The sequence below is a fragment of the Phacochoerus africanus genome, chromosome 7 (genome assembly GCF_016906955.1).
Source record: "Phacochoerus africanus isolate WHEZ1 chromosome 7, ROS_Pafr_v1, whole genome shotgun sequence".
In the NCBI taxonomy this organism is placed as follows: Eukaryota; Metazoa; Chordata; class Mammalia; order Artiodactyla; family Suidae; genus Phacochoerus; species Phacochoerus africanus.
This window is the reverse complement of record NC_062550.1, coordinates 92989680-92999786: the sequence shown is the minus strand read 5'-3', so window position 1 is coordinate 92999786 and position 10107 is coordinate 92989680. Positions and strand designations below refer to the sequence as shown.

Below are 10107 nucleotides of genomic sequence, written 5' to 3'. Positions count from 1 at the left end.
TGGCCTTGCCCAATGACCTCTATCAGTCCTTGTCCATCAGGGGTTTTAGGGGTGGAAATGTCCTATAGGTGTCATGGTTTCTTTGCCTTTTTCTCCCTGTAAACTGAGTCACAGGGACTTAAGGATTAATGTCCACCTGGGCATGCGTACAGCCCCTATGGGAAACAAGGCCCGTGGGGATGTTACTCCCTGGAGCCCTTAAGCCACAAATGTTCATCAGTGGCCACATCAAAGAAGGCATCCAAGCCCATGCTCCTCCACTGACTACCTGAGTTATTCTTCTGCCTCACCTCTTGGGTCACGCTTAACTGAAGAAACTCAGCGAGCTTGTCCAAGGGGCCTGATTGATGACATATCACTCTGAGAGGCAGAGGTCAATTCTCCAGGGCCCAGGACCTGTTCCCTAGTTACCCAAAGCCCCTGCTGCACAAACACCTCTCTGGGCCCTTTCTTTTTCTTGCTTTTTACCACCTCCCCAGGCTGTGCCTGGGAAGAAAAATGCAGGCTCCCTTTCCTAGGGTTCTACAAATGCCCATGGACTCAGGATTTTCCTGCTTTGGTGACCCCCTTCCCCCGCATCAGAAGAGCATTCAGAAGAAGCTTTCCTCTGTCTCATGAGAGCTTCCAAATCTCGTATTCATGCTCTGAGTTTTTCTTGTCATTGTTGTTCCTTTTAAGGACACAACTCTCAAAAGAGAAAGTCGGGAGAGGGTCCTTTGTTTTCTCTTCTGCTGTTCAAATGCCTATCACTCAAGCAAAGGCTCCACACAGGCTCATTTGAAGGGTAGAAGGGCCATGGGATGCGGTATCAGGAAGGTGAAAGGACTGCCAGCTACAGTTTTGGAGCCGGGTCACAGCACTGCACCCACCGGACCCCAGGTCCCGGTTTCCCCCAGCAGGCTGGGAGGTGGCAGCCTGGAGGACATCTTTCTAAGAGGAGGTCTGGGAGGCAGCCCCGTGGCCGTTCTTCTACCCAGTCCTGTGGTCCATGCTCCTGCCCCTCTGCATGCAAACACACCCAGGGGGCTTCCTGAGTCCTGGCCCTTTTCCCCCAGAGCCCAGAACAAGGGAATCCATGCACGAAGAAGCAAGTTTTCCTATCTCACCTTTCACCCTCACTGTGGGGCTGGAGGTGTAGTCCTCGAAGGGATATAGTCTGGAGAGAAACGAACGCTCTAATATTAATGTAAATGTGATTCATGCACCCCCGCAGGCAGGCTCCTTTTATTTGCCTAATTCGGAAACACAGGCCGGAGGTTCTTACTTATCTGCCATCCCAGAAAGGGACCCTGAGGGGGGCTTGGTACCGCTCCAGCATCTTAAGTAGAAACCACAGCCTTGAGATGGTGCCAAGGCGGCCAATTAAGAAGGTGTTGACGACACTTCCCAGGAACATTTTTCTAGATGTTTAACTTTGACCGAAAGTTGAAGCTTCTAATAAACCCCAGGAACTTCACATTTTCCAGGGAAGAGTGCCTGGGCTCTTAAAAACTTCCAAGAAACTCGGATTCTCAGAAGACTTTGCAGACTTCAAGCTCACCCGCCCATTCAAGAGCTTTCTGGACAGAAACGGAGGGAAAGAAAACTGTGCTTTCTTGCATGCCCTGAGAGGTTTACATAACTAAAGTCAGATAAGAAGCCTGGCGCCAATTAGGCCACCGCCTTGGCTTTGGGAAGGGAGGCCCTGCCCCGCCTCCCGGCCCTTGGCCGCTGGGTATGACAGGGTTGGCAGTGTCAGGCAGCAGCAGTGTCAGCCCAAGGGGCTGGGGTTGGTGCTGGCCAGGCTGGCTCCCTCCAACCGGAATCTCCTCCTTGCCCAGCTTTATTCAGCACTAGCTGTGGCCATCTGCATGTATGTGCCCATCAGCCCAGCAGTCTCACTGGAAGCTCTGTACGGTGGGCTTCTAGCTCCATCGTAGAGAAAAGTAAAGCTCACAGGCGCACAGAGGTTCGCAAACCAGGGAGGAGAGTTGAACCTGGGTGCTGACCCACACTTGGGAATTCCCAGGACTCAGTGAGAGCAAGCGGAGGTCTTGGCCAGGCGGGGAGGGTCCTGCTGCTCGCGGCCTCAGGCCTCCCACTGCCGGTCCTGTGGTGACGTGGAACGTGCACGAGGAGGGCCAGGTTGAGTGGGCGCAGGGGGAGGAGGCCTGTGGGGGTTTGGTGGGAGCAGCTTTTTATCAAGCTGCACAGAAGTGTGTGAATAATGTTACCACTGGTGCAGCCAACATGCTGTGTATCAGCAGATCGGAACCCGAGTCATAAACACGTTCGTTGAGCTGGAAAGAAAGCAGCGGGATAGAGGCGGGCGGGACCAGCTCTCTGGGCGGGGAGTGGAAGCATCAATAAGATGGTCCATGAGCCCACTGGCACCGTGGTGAAGGGAAGGGCGTTACGGGGAGACTGGAGGGCAACAAGCCACAGGTGCAAACTGCATGCTGTGGCCCACGGAGGAGCGGGGTCTGGGGTGGGGAGGGAGCAGGGAGGACCCTGGTGAGACCTGAGACTGGAGGGACGCAGAGACCTGGCCCACGCCATCCTGCCTGGGGAATTTTGATCCAACATTTTTTATGCTTTGGGCAGGTGGACATTGCGGGTTGTTTCTTGGCGCTAAAGCACAAGTGATTAAACTTTCCCCGAAAATCTTCCTTTAGTATTCTCTGTGACAGGTCGCCTCGTCACTCACGATCCCCACTGCGTCTTTGGTGCCTCGTATGCTCCCTGAGACGCAGAGCCCTGCTCATCCCTTTTCACTGGCCCGTCTCACCGCTTCACTTCACCTCCCAACACCCTGGCGGGAACTGGATCCCCTTTGAAAGCCCCGGACTACTTAGGTGAGTACCTGAGTCCTGCCTGCGTAGTCTCAGGCCCCTTCCTGGGGGTTGGGGGCTGCTCTCCTTCCTCACCCGTGGGCTGTGGATTTGCTGAGAATGACGTTCTCATACCACTAATTCCTGCCTGCTTTATACGTCCCTTCCCCTGGATTCCCATGGCCTCATTCCACCCACGGAATTGAATCCCCGTATGTACCAATGCCTGCAGAAAGCACACTGGGGTCAAGACGGGTCCGTTTCTGCCGCTCCCCACTCCTTTCCCACCAACTGCAAGTATCCCACGTTGTCCTACCCTTCCCCACTCACTCTTGTTGACCAAGACCTTTCGTGCGTTATCTAAGTGTGTCATGGAGTTACACAACAAGGACCAGCAAACCCCAGTCATGCACATCTGGACAAAATGTCCCCCTCACAATGCAGATGTTTAGATGGGTTCCATCTTTGTAAGTTTGAGAGCTTGAAGGAGAGGGCCCACGGTGCCCCAGACAGTTTAAGAGCCAAGAGAAGACAGCCTCAGTGCAAGGAGGCATCTGAGTCCGTCCCTATCCTTTGCCAGTTCTTTTCTACTGATATTTTTCACCCTGATGACCTAAGTTTATAAACTCAGACAGGAAAAAAAGATGTCGTAGAAAAATCACCTGCCTGGATGTCCTGAGGCCTGACTTTTCGTCCTGGCTGTGTGAACCCTCCTCGGTGGTCTTGCTCGACTTCAAGTCCTTTCCCCCCTAAAGGCTTTATTTTGTTAACCTTATACAAGGGACTTCTAAGTTGGAGATTCTCATTCTTTTTGTGTTTGCAGCATACCTTCGAATAGCAGAACATGGTGTAGCAGTGTTAAAACTTGAAAAGACTCAAAACAACACTAGTCGATCATTGGGTACAGTTCTGACTGCAGCACAGTGGGGTCCCCCCTTGACGATAAAGTCCCCCAGTTATGGTTCAACACTCGGTTGCACTTCACCACTTTACAGTTCTTTGAGTGGAACTGCTTACTGCCCTGACCTGCTTCCCTTATGGGCCACAGAGTCAGAGCTTTTACACGTTCTGGAAGCTCGGAGACCTTTCATTAGCCCAGGCTGGACATCACACCTGTGCCTCATAGAGCCGGTTTGTTCCAAGTCACGTGATCCACATATCTCAATGCTCCACCTGACACCGGAACTGAAATGCCTTGAGGACTCAGATGTAACCCCAACTGGTTTTCCACATGGAGCAAAATTCAGCTAAATATTGAGAATCATTGCTCCAAGGGCCATGGCAGCTATAAAGTTCTGTAATTCTATGAATTGAAACAAAAAGAATATTTTGAGAAAAGAACCAGTTGAGGCGGAGCGCTTCTTTAAGGCATTGTGTCCATATCCGTTGAAGAAAGAACCTCATGGGTAAGAAAGTGATCTCAGAGGGCCCCAAAGAGCTTGTAGAGTTTGAGGGCCATCAGCAGAAAGACAGTGGAATGAATCACACAGAACGTGAGCAGCCGTGACATGGAATTTCGGCTTGTCTTCGTTTCTCACAAGTGTATTTTCAGCGTTGCTGGTATAGTGGTGAGCCTAGCTGCCTTCCAGGTATATTTTTTCAAAGGTGGCATTTAAGGTTTTTTGTAAGAGGAAGCAATTCTTTTTAGGTTCTGTCTAACAATAAACTGAGGCATATTAGAAATTAAGTTTCTTTGAGCCAACATCAGCAGATGGGAGCCAGCTGTGTGGGGGGGCGGGGGGCTGTCCCAGCCTGTCTCACCCTAGTCACTAGAAATGGAAGACGAGGAAAAGCCACCTTCCCTCTCCCCTTTATGGTGAATGTTGGGCTGAGACCCCCCTGTTCTCTAAGGAGCCTCAAAAATGGATGGGCTTCTGCAGGTTAAACGGGCTCAGCTGTGCCCATTGTAATTAAAGATTATCCGGGGTGAGGTTAACCTGCTCATCCAGCCTTTCAACGGTACTGAATTCACCTGATGCCTCACGCTGGGCCCGTCCCGCTAAGTCAGAACCTGTTCTTTGCTGAGCCCAGTTCAGTTTCTAAGTCGGCCCCCCTCCGACTTTGGCTGTTTCCAGACTGACTCTGGAAAAAGAAAGGCCCAAATAAAGCTGGAAAGCTCCTGAGGTAAAAGCTACGGAGGATCAGAGGGACGGCCCAGCGCCTCCGGAGCAGCGCGAGGTGGTGGCTCAGGCCCAGCAGGTACCAGGGCCGCTTGCGTGTCCCTCCCGGAGCCCCGCGCGTCTCCTTTCGTTTCCTCTTCTCACTGTTGCTAAACGGCTGGTAAAAGATCAGCCGAGGCATGTTCCCGTGTGTAAGAGGTTCTGTGAGCGGAGATGGATTCAAATGGGACAGCATCCCCTCTAGCAGATGGAGGGGGAGCTCCAGGAGCTGCAGAAAATGAAAGCCTTTTATAGGCAGAAGGGAGAGGAATTAAGGAAAATAAATGAGGCCTTGAAATGGTCGCAGCAAAGTTACTTTCCTTTCGGGGACCTCACTGTGCTGATCAGCTGGTTCCCGACGGACAGGTTTATGGCTTTAAGGTTTAAGGTTTCATTTCTGGGAGAAGTGAAACTGTCATTAAGTGCCAGTTTGGTGATGCGGGGCTTAGAACAGGCGACTCCATTTGGGGCCTGCTGTCTTGTTTTTTAACAATCCTTCAACCTGATTGTTTGGGGGGTTCTAAATTTCTGGTTGCATTGTATTCCTATAAATGGTTTTTCATTTCTTCAAATGCCCTTTGCAAACAACAGTTGGTTGGTTGGTTGGTTGGTTCTGGGCACAGAAAATTGTGATCGGTTTAGTGGCTGCTTAATGCAGTTGAGTTTGGTCAGAGAAGGGAGAAGCTTTTCGGAGCTAAGCGGGACCTGGCTCAAAGGCAATTCTTATTTCCATCTCATAAGGTGTGACATCTTTAAATAACAGAAAGTGGACATGTGGAGTCAGGTTTTTAGCATAAAAGTGCTTTCTTCTGAGGAAGAAGTTACCCAGCCACCAATTCATGTCTGTGCCAAGAAATGGTATGGAGTGTGAATAGTGGAGCTGATCTTTCTTTCCCTCCGTGGTGAGCATCCTGGGTTGGTTCAGTGAGGATGTTTTAATGTCTCCTCTGTGCCAGATGTGTGCCAGATGATGCTGGGGGTACATCGGTGAGTAGAGACAGGCACTCATGTGGCCTGGCTGGAAAGATGGGCACTTGGGTAAGTCATGGCCTTAAACTCTCGGGAGGGTTTCAACCTGGGACACAGAAACAGAGTCGGGGGCAGGAGGAGGGACACTTAACCGGTCTAAGCCACCAGAAGACCTCCATAAACGAACGCGTGGGGGCCAAAGAGACGTGAACAAGTGAGGGAGGGCAGTGGAACAGCACTCGTAACCGGGAAGGGAGATGAGGAAGGCTCTGGTTCCCAGCAGGAAGTGAACGAGAGAAGTTCTCTGTGCGTGGAATCAAGCATGTTGTTGGCATTGCCAGGAGGGGAGGCAGCAGGCACATCACCGAGGGCCTTGTAAGCCAGCTTTTGTGTTCCAGGAACCAGGGGAAACCATCGGAGAATGTTAAGTAGGAGACGGACGTGGTGGGGTTTTTGTGTTTGAAGATTCCCAGGAGAGGATGGTAGCACCGTGCGCCTCTTGCTCCATCTAGGACTCTGTGCCAGAGGCTGCTTTCTCTCTGTCTTTTATTTTTTTTCTTTTCTTTCTTCTTTTTTTTTGTCTTTTTGCTATTTCTTGGGCCGCCCCTGTGGCATATGGAAGTTCCCAGGCTAGGGGTCCAATCGGAGCTGTAGCCACCGGCCTACGCCAGAGCCACAGCAACGCGGGATCCGAGCCGCGTCTGCAACCTACACCACAGCTCACGGCAACGCCGGATCGTCAACCCACTGAGCAAGGGCAGGGACCGAACCCACAACCTCATGGTTCCTAGTCGGATTCGTTAACCACTGCGCCACGACGGGAACTCCTCTCTCTGTCTTTTATAATGAATTCTCGCCTATGTAACGTGCATAGTGTGTGGGGACCATCTCTGGAAAGACGTGAGAAAGGACAGTGGTGGGCTCCTGGGAGGGAGCTGAGCCCTGAGGGACAGAAGCTGAAGGAAACTGACTTTCCGTTGTGCTCCTTTATCGCCTTTCAAATGATAGGACTGTGTTACCCTGTTCAAGTGGTTTTAAATCTGAGCGTTAAAGAACTCCTTACCGGGGTAGAGTCCAGTTCCAAGGCAGTGGAGGAATGCTTTCTTCCTTTTCCCTGTTAGACGGGCATCTGACTATGTCCCAATACTTTCCCTGCCAGTTTCAGGGCTGAGGGGTCCAGCGTCTGAAAGTCATCCTGATACTGAGCTCAAGTCCAGGTTCTCGTGATGCTCCCCTTCCCCTCCCCTTTGCAGTACAGAGTAAGCCTCTTTTTTTTTTTTTTTTCTTTTTCCCCATCTGCAGAAGACTGTTGTGCTTGTCCCTAGTCGGAGGTCCCCAGCAAAAGCTGGCAGGTCAGGCAGGTGATGCAGATGAGCGAAGGAGACCCCTCAAGACAACCCAGGCCGTGTACCCTTCCACCTGCAGACAAAGACGACGCAGTAAACCCTGGTGAGCGTCATTTGGGGGGAGGGGGACAGAGAGAAGCAGCAACCGTTCTTCTCCCCCAAAATGCTGCCCTGGAGACAAGAGGGCCAGGTATTACTGTATCTTCCCACAGCTTCCCAGGGACATCAGAAACCGATTCTTTTAAACGTCTCAATTTTAAAAGGTTGGCAACTAATTTATTTTTTTTTAAATGCTGTGCAGCCCAAACAAAATACACGCACAGCTGGATGTGGCCCTCCGTTTGTCTTGTGTTCTGTCAGGTTCCTTCCAGGTACCACAAGAATTTCTCATTTTGTTGTGTCCTGGTTGGATTTGCGATGGGATGCTTGTGCCTGCACTGTTGTCCAAGTTGGCCTATTTATCCATCTTTCTAGAGCAGTAGAGGCAGGAGTCAGACAGCTGGGTTCCAGTTCCTGCCCAAAGCCCTTGGTTGATCTTGGGGAAATCACAAAAGCGCATCTCCCTGCGCTGGCATTTCCCCATTTGCTGAACAAAGGGAAGACCAGGATCCTAGTGGGGCCGCTTTCCAGACTCTGCTCCAGTGGGTTTCCCTGTTTTGCTGAGCTTCAGAAAGTTCTGGAGCTGCAGGTCTGAGATGGGCAAGTGGGGGCGTGGTGGGCATTGTGCTTGAGTGAGGCCCCTCTTCTGGGTCACAGATGCCTCGGGCCTCACCTGGTGGGAGGGCAAGGCTGCTTTCTCTTTTCTTAGCTATCCACAAGCTTGGTTGCTTTCAGTTCGGGAATTGAAAAAGGGCTCTTCATTTGGATAAAGTGAGTGAGCAGGGGCTTCTGCCAATGACCAGGGGCTGAGCTCCAGTTCACAAGATTCTGAGAGAGAGTTGGGCAGTAGCAGGGTAGTTATCGTTGATGGTGCCCAGGCAGGTGCTTTGCCAAAACAGCCTCCAGGGCACTGTCAGTTGGCTCCTTGCCTCTTCCTCTTAAGAAATCCCTTTGCAGGAGACTTGCCCCTTCCTTTCACTCTCCCTTCTCCCCCTCCAGGTCTAGCGAGTTTGTTCCCCAAGCCTAGGCAAGAGGCAGTGTGGACGATATGGGGGACAGTAACCCCTCCATCCCCCTCTCCAGCTCACCCTGCCTCTCTTCCCCCTGTCTTCTTCCTTCCTTATCTCTTCTTCCTGTTCTTATCTCTCCAGGTCCCCAAGCCACCCTCCATCTGTCAATATCATCAGGAATCTCTGAGACAACTCAGAGAATCGTTCAGCTGCTCCTAGTTTCCCTTTTCCTCTCTCCAGCTTCATCCCTGTTTGGGTTGGGTAAAAACGAGCAATTACAGCATTTATGAGTCAACCATTCCTGATTGCCGTACAGCACAGTAAGGCTGAGTGTGCACCCTTGGGATAGTCATTTTATGTGTCAGCGTGACGGATCCGGGGATGCCCAGAGGTCTGGTTAATTCTGGGTGTGTCTGTCTGGGTGTTCCCAGAAGAGATTCGCATTTGAATCCGTGGGGTGAGTGAAGGGGATTGCCCTCCCCAGAGCGGGCCTGTACTGTGCAATCCACCGAGGGTCTGAATAGAACAAAAGATGGAGGAAGGGAAGATTGCCTCTCTCTGCTCGACCTCTGAGCTGGCAAGGGCTCTTCTCCTGCCCCGATGGCGTCTGGTTCTCAGGCCTTCAGACTAGAACTGGAATCTACACCGTTGACACCAGCTCACAGCCTTCCAACTACACCATCAGCTTCCCTGTGTCTCCAGCCTGCAGATGGCAGATTATAGCACTTCTCAGCCTCTGTAAGCTGAGATTCCTTTTCAGCCAATTCTTTATAAAATATCACATATATCTGTGACATATGTATTAATGTGTATTATATAATATATATTCATGTATATTTTAAAATATATATGTATATATATATTTATTTGTATACATATATATCATGAGTTATTACCAGGGATTGGCTATAGGATATAGAATATATGGAATATGTATCTCCCGTTGGTTCTGTTTCTCTGGAGAACCCTAACACAACATCATTAAGTGTGCTGATTAAATTTGGACTTCAGTGGATTGCTCAAGGTGTCATGCTTTCCATAGATGTTCAGTCTTTGTTGTCATTGCTCATGTTTACTGGCTGCGTTTATACACCTTTAAACAAAATATAGGGCAAAGGTCGCAATCAGGTCATAAAGTAGGAGCTAAACTGGGTCCCATCTCAAAAGCTCTGGGGGAGTAAAGATGACTGTTAGGCATCTGTTAAAGTTAGAGCTATGAATGGCCTCTAGAAGATGTCCTGTTGAGTGAATGAATGAGTGGGCATGTGGAGCTGCAATGCTAAGATTAATACTCATGAATAAAAATAAAGTCCCATCTTCCGTGAGGAGCGCTCTGGGAAAGCAAAGAGCTATTATGCCTGAGAGAGGAAAGAACGCAAGTGCCCGCATTGCATTGGTTGCCTGGCTGATGATGCAGGAAGAGAGTTTTGTATGTGATACCTGATGGGACTATGAAATGAGCACTTAGCCTCTGAGATTCTTGCCTCAAGTTAGTCTAAGGAAGGGATATGAAAATGGACAGAGTAGACTCCCGTTTGAAAGTCTATGCTCTCTTAGGACCACACCCTCTTGTAAATTCCAGGGTTTGGGCAGGACTGACCATGATTCTCACAGCAGCCAAGGAAAATTTCCAGGTCGACTGAACTGTGGGGATAAGGCAACAGCAGAGATCATCAGGTACAGTGGCAGCTGGACCATAGCAGTGGCCCCAGAG

General features: G+C 50.5%; 1 long non-coding RNA gene across 1 annotated transcript; it reads left to right on the top strand.

Moving 5' to 3' along the window:
* Positions 1-65: 65 nt before the first annotated feature.
* LOC125131533 (uncharacterized) lies at positions 66-9195 on the top strand. The gene is made up of 3 exons (XR_007135950.1): positions 66-2834; positions 7241-7387; positions 8535-9195. It is a non-coding gene; the product is annotated as an uncharacterized LOC125131533 (long non-coding RNA).
* Positions 9196-10107: the final 912 nt, after the last annotated feature.